General features: G+C 34.6%; 1 long non-coding RNA gene across 1 annotated transcript; it reads right to left on the bottom strand.

Annotated features, from left to right (window-relative positions):
* Positions 1-368: 368 nt before the first annotated feature.
* LOC120265830 lies at positions 369-3,306 on the bottom strand. Its single transcript, XR_005537765.1, has 3 exons — positions 2,903-3,306; positions 2,439-2,510; positions 369-630 (listed from the first exon to the last, which is right to left on the bottom strand). It is a non-coding gene; the product is annotated as an uncharacterized LOC120265830 (long non-coding RNA).
* Between the last annotated feature and the right edge of the window lie 3,466 nt (positions 3,307-6,772).

The following is a 6,772-nucleotide window of genomic DNA, read 5'->3' as shown; positions in this document are numbered from 1 at the left end:
CCCTATAACAAGACCTAAGTTAGATGCTGGTTATTACACTAAAGGTCCCATACAAACCTGGTACAGGATGAAAGATTTAAGAGGGAGTTTCTTCCAACAAATTATGAGCAGATCTTGTTCTAGCAGTATCTGTCACTCCCCGATCCCACGGGTCCCACACGTGACATACCGCCATGATAACTCAAGGGAGGTCAAACCCTACCTCAACCTTGGATCATCGTAAGGCTGACCTGTTACCTATATCAAAGTCACTAAAATAACTTAGGGAAAAACTCAACAATATACTGCTATAACAACTTTCTATACATACCAATTCAAGATAATATGAAGTTATGCAAAAAATATATATATATAACCATATCCTGGAATACAAGATTAGAGCCTGAATTACATAATCCTAATTACATCTCAAACTCAAAGTATAGTTTCTCAGACAACATTTGGGCGATATCAACATACACGAATATCTAAGGAAGGGAAATATACACAAATGGACCAAGACAATACACTAATGGATCCCATACCCTACATGTCAAGGACTGGAACATACATACACAAACTTAAAATAATTTCATTTAACTAGACTCCTGTCAAGCACCTCGCATTTGCACCACTGTGCTGAACTATCACCTAGGAAGAGGAAAGAGGGGCTGAGTAACTTGGTTACTCAATGAGGGGATTAGCATGAAACTATATAATCATACATTTCAAAAAAATACAAATAAACAATATAACAATAACATTTTTATTTTTTTAAAATTTAACAAATGCTCATAATAAAGAAATTAATAAACGTGGAGTAACACTCAGTTTCTCAAAGAATAATGCACCTCGGTAAAAGCAGTTTTACACTATCAATTGATCAATGCCAAGTTTCAACTTGAATCAACATCATTTTTTCTAAACAACTCAAGAGATCTACGTTTAAAGAAAACATGAAATAACATACTAAAATCTTTTTCTTTCCACAATGTAAAAATAATCAATAAATTTCATAACACAAAGTTTAATAATTCTAACATGTTAAATGTTTCAAGAGTTCAACAATAACAATAACAAAAATAGCATAGGTAATAAGTACAAAACAAGAATTTTGATTTGCATAAATAATATACATCAATACTAATCTTTTTAAAACATCAACAATTTAAAACCAATAATAATTCTAAAATCATCCACTCTTCTCAACAACTCAACAAAACAAGGATTTAAGAAATATATAAGTCGATAACCGACAACATAATAAATAGCCTCCAAAACCCTCAATCGCTAACCGTGGCCTCGATTAGGTTAGGAGCTGCTAAGATACGCATTTCTTGGCGTTGGCCGCTAGGACGCCCAATGTGATGACTCCAAACAACACAACAATGCGCTCCATTCAGGTCCCTCTAGGCTACCTTCTGAAAGAGTGCTATCCTCAAATGGAGTCTTCCACGCCGCCTCTAACAGGTCGGCCCGTGGAAACTATACTCCTTACTGTAATAAGTATTGGGAATCCTCCCATGTCACCATCAAAATATTTAAATAGCAATCCAGCCCGTAGGCTTAGTATATACATCCATATGATAGCATCAATCTCATCAAACTATCACAAGCTTTTGAATATACAACTTTCACTCCAAGAGTGAGTAAGCTATCCAAAACATCTCAAGTGGACATCTATTCATCAAATAAGCATCATTTGGGAAAATAATCCTTGAGTACACTTTTCAAGCATAACCTCGACAATAACACAAAAAATGTGTTGCAGAAAATGGTTTGCATAAACTCATTTAATATCATAACAAGAGTCTCAAGTTTCAAGATAACATAAATTTTGGAATATTTAAAACTCAATAATAAGGTTTTCAAACACAAGTATGACATTCTTGTAAGTATCTTTGAATGAACTCAGTCATGATCCAAATATTGTTTTCAAATACCATAGAAAACAATTCGAGAACTTTTACCAATGTTAACTTATCATTTAAAGGAATTGTAAAATCATTCTCAGTCTTAAATTCACAACTTTTCACATAAACCATCCTCACTCCAAGAGTGACTAATTTGCACATATCAAATCAAATAAATGCTATGCCAATCATGACACAAATCTTTTCATATAGGAACACATCATTTGCAATAATTCCTTGAAGATGTATTTCAAGAACTAAGTTTGCACAACTCATTTAGTCATCATAACAAAGGCATCATGTTTTCTTGAAAATACACACTTCGAAACATATGATCCAAAACATAGGGTTTCCAATAACAAGTAACATATACTTTGCAAAATATTCTTGAAATAAGTTAAATAATAAATCATCATTGTTTCTAAATGCCATAGAAAACATTTCAAGAGTATTAGTAACAATAAATTATCATTCAAGGGCAAAGGCAACTTAAGCATTAGAAAACAAGCATGATTTATAGTCCATAATTTACTAAATCCCACTCACAAACTTGGTGAGTTAATACCCTCCGGTGTTACTTCTCCACCAGATCTTATTCCTTGCTTGAAGTTTCACCTCCTAGAAACAATTAAACAAACCAACATAAAGCAACAACAATTGCAACAACTTAACCAACTTGAATGAAGGAAGATGCTCAAAATGGAGAGATGATTGCATCTAGGGTTTGCTAAACACTTCATCTAGAAGAACCTACAAGAATGAAACACTCACAACCCTCAAAACTAACAATTAAAGCAAAAGAGACCCTACTTGGGTCGGTGCTATAGTAACTCTAACCTAGGAGATGAAAGATCTCTCTCAATCCTCAACCAATTCAAGATTTTACAACTTCAAACTTCTTCTATTCTTTAAATCCAAACAAGAACCAAGGTTTTCCACCATAAATCACAAATAAAACTCAAAAAGAAGGGAGGGGAGAAAAGGAAGAAGGAGAAGAAAAACCAACTTACCACCAAGCTTCTCAAGATCCTAAGAAATCTCTTCTTCAAGAGAAGAGGAGAAATATCTCCATTTCTATCTTTGCTTGGAGGCCAAAGATGAGGAGTTTGGAGAGGAGAAATAAAGGTTCTAGAGGAGGAGAAAGAAGGAGAGGAAGAAAGGCTCAAAGAAGAGCCTAGAAGGTCCAAGAAGGGCCTTAAATAGGCCTTAGCCCGAGATCTGCTCACGGGCTGCCTTGCGGCGCAAGGGAGGCCACAAGGCGTAGGATGGCTTCACGAGCTCCCTTTCAGCCGCAAGGGAGGTCGTGAAGCCCCCCAAAACAGCCCCTTGCAGGTGTACCAAGTGCACGCAAGGCTCTTGCCTGAAAATACCCTTTTTAGGGGGTTTTCTTCACTCTTTTTGCCTCCCAAAAGACTTCAACTAAAGTCCTAACTCAAGAGGACACCCAAGGAACTCATACACACAAGAAACACTCAAGAACATGAAACAAAAAGAGAAGTAGAGAAGTAGGGGAAAAATTCAAACTTCCACAATATCAGTGTTGTTATTCTTATTGCTATGATCTTCAGACTCTTCTGTAGTCTTAACATAATTATTATCCTCATAGTTCCTCCAGCTTCGCTCTTGTTGCATTAGCTCGACCTTTAAGGCCATGTTCTTTGCCTCAAATAAAGCTTGGATAACTTGCACCCCAATTCTGTTTCTCAGTGTTGGCCTTAATCCCTTCCAAATACCTCGCAACTTATTATCCTTTTGACTCAAAAGAGGTTGTTTCTTTTACTCAATCTCATGAATTCTGCAGTGCATTCATCAACAGACCTACTACCCTATTGATAACATTGTATTCATGAATTTTGCCTTAATCCCTCCGAATACCTTGCAACAAGGTAATAGGTCTGTGCATGATTATACCGCTGAATTCATGAGATTGGCTATAAGAAACAACCTCCTTGAGTCAAAAGTGCAGTAAGTTGCGAGGTATTTGGAGGGATTAAGCTCAGTACTCAGAAATAGAAATTGGGGTGCAAGTTATCTGAACTTTACCTACGACGAACAACATGGCCTTAGAGGCAGAGCTAATGCAACATGAGCGAAAGTTAGAGGAAACTATGACGATAATAATTATGTTGAGTCTACAGAAAAGTCTGAAGATCATAGTATAAGAACAACAACCAATACAGAAAGAATAAGACAACAGAGATGGTAGGGAAAGATGAAGAATCATGAAAATAGAAAATCCATATGCCAAAACTATTGTATTAAGTGTTTTAGGTGTAACCAACCTAGACAAAAATCAAATGAATATCCCTTGAGGAAGACCGTGAACATTATAAAGAAGAATGAAGATATTATTTGTGAGCTAGATGGTGATGAGGAAGAAGAATATGAAGCAGATGAGTGGCAAGTTTATCTTGTAAGGTGGATAATGCCAACTCCCAAACATGAAGACCATATTCAAAGCCATCGGTTGCATAAAAATAAGGTGTTCAATACTATTATTGATGATGGAAGTTGTGAAAATATAATTAGGAAAGCTTCTAAAACTGAGGGAAAAGATGAAAAGGTTGATTGGAAGAGTGTTGATAAAAGAAAAAAGAGCAATAAAAAGGATTTCTTTGAGTTTTACAAAGAATCAAAACTAAGGATGTAGTTGTTTTCGAAGAAGAAGAAGAAAAAAAGATACTAAATGGAAAGATTTCAAGATCAAGAAATTAAAATTTTGGAATGATAATGGATTGATGAAGTATTCAATTACAAGTGTAATTAGATATTTATATATATATATATATATATATATATATATATATATATATATATATCAAAACTCAACATAATGGAAGAAATGACACAACATGATGGAAGAAATCTCCTTATTATTTTAGGATTTTTAATTTAAATCCTCGAAGTATTTTTATTTAATATTTTATAAATATCTTAGATTTATTAGTTATTTTAGTTTTATTTATTTATCCAGCATTTTGTAACTATTTTAGTTTTATTTACTATTTTGGCGTTAGCTATAAATAATTATTTTAAAGGTTTTGTGGAAAAGGACCAGATCTATTGAAATTTATGTTTTTGTTTACTTTATTTTGAGTGTGAGTTCTTGGATTAGAATTGCATATCCGGTGTTTCATTTATGCCCATAAGCCAAGGTATTAGGGTCGGGCAGAGAGCCATACGGGCAGTACTTATACCCGTAAAGGAGGTTACAAGTACCAAACAGTAGAGCTTGCTGTCCAGTGCTTACAGCCGTAAGCAGGACCGCAACACCCAGGTAAAAGACCTTACAAGCAAAGCTTATGGTTGCAAGTTACCTTTAAGGAATGCGACCTTTGATCTCTAGGAACTTATAGCCTCATTCAAGCTCATAAGTTACCCATAAAGGGATTAATTGAGAGTTTTCTTAAGGATTTTTTTTGGGAAACTAAATATAGGGAAGAGAGTGGAAAACCTTTTAGGGGTTTTCCTCCGGTAATCCAAGCGAAAATTGAACCTTCACCATGGGTCTATGACATCAAGGAAGTTGTCACGAAGCGTTGTTATCAGCGTTTGTAGAAAACTAGTAATAATCCTTCATCATTTAGAGATGGAGAAGCTTGAGGGACTTTTAATGCCTTTGATTACTTTTATTGCTTCTTTTGGATTTTATGATTGTTATCCATTGATTGAGAACTACACTTCTTGGAGTTTGGGCATGGATGAAATCTAGATTTTATTCTTTGAGACTTTGGTTGTAGACTTTTAATCTTTTATTGACTTTTATTATATATTTTTGTATGTTTGATTCAATTGTGTGTTGTTATTGTCTTGAACTCCATTTAACGATAATCAGAAAGTTTATTGTCTGATGTACGCTAGTCACGATCAAGAGGTTCACTGTTTATAGGCATGTTGCTAATTGAAAGAAGATACGAGTTAGCTCGAAATATGTCACTCTAGGATTGAATTGCCAATCCCTGTGTTTCTTCTGAGTGAGTTAACAATAGGGTTCTTGTTAATGTAATTGTAGGGAGTGAAGATTAGGAAGAGATTTCAATATTCCTTTTTATTGGATTAGGGTTAATTGATTTCGAGAGAAAGATTAACTACTTCTTGAACTCTAGTTAGAAAGAGTTCATCGAGTGTATTTGTAGTCATAGGATAATCTGTATCAACACTATATAGGACCAGCTATTGCTCATTTTGAGAAAGGAGGCAATATGTTTTAGGAACTCTCGTGGTCCAATCAATTTATAACTAACCAATTCAATCTTGTCTAATATCTCTTTAGAAACCATAGGGGAAGTCTATGCTTGGACACATCTGCCTCATGTCTTTATTTACCTTCAATTTGTCTTTGCCATTAGCTTGATTTCTAGTTTTCTTGTTTTTCTTGTTTCTTTCAGGTTCCCTATCTCATAAATCTTTGTTTACGCTAGATAATAAGATTATTATTAGTACTAATACTTTTCTAGTTCCTCCATGGTATCGACAACCTTGCACTAATTGCATACTATATTACTTGATCAGCACGCTCACTTGTGTTATAAAAGTGGCATAGTTCATATCATAATGCCCTGATTATGCCTACTATACCACAAGTAGTAAGTGATAAAGTGTGCTCTAATGTAATTTAGTCAATCCCATAAGGACCGGCATTCCTAAAACTTGTTGCTCCTCTATTATTTAGCTAACAAAATCAAGTAATAATTGCTAAACCCCTAAACTATTAAACCAATATATAAATCAAATTGACTCGAGATGGAGAATTTGGGATATGGATATGGTATCTTGGATACAAATCCCTTTGATACTGCCTTGCAATGAATTCCCTATATTGGCTAAATATTGAGTATCCTTGGACAATGGATCATCTCCTAGATTAGTTTGATCCCTTT

This window comes from Dioscorea cayenensis, chromosome 7, assembly GCF_009730915.1.
Source record: "Dioscorea cayenensis subsp. rotundata cultivar TDr96_F1 chromosome 7, TDr96_F1_v2_PseudoChromosome.rev07_lg8_w22 25.fasta, whole genome shotgun sequence".
Taxonomy (NCBI): Eukaryota; Viridiplantae; Streptophyta; class Magnoliopsida; order Dioscoreales; family Dioscoreaceae; genus Dioscorea; species Dioscorea cayenensis.
Note: the sequence above shows the minus strand (reverse complement) of the source record. Positions and strands in the feature narration are given on the sequence as shown.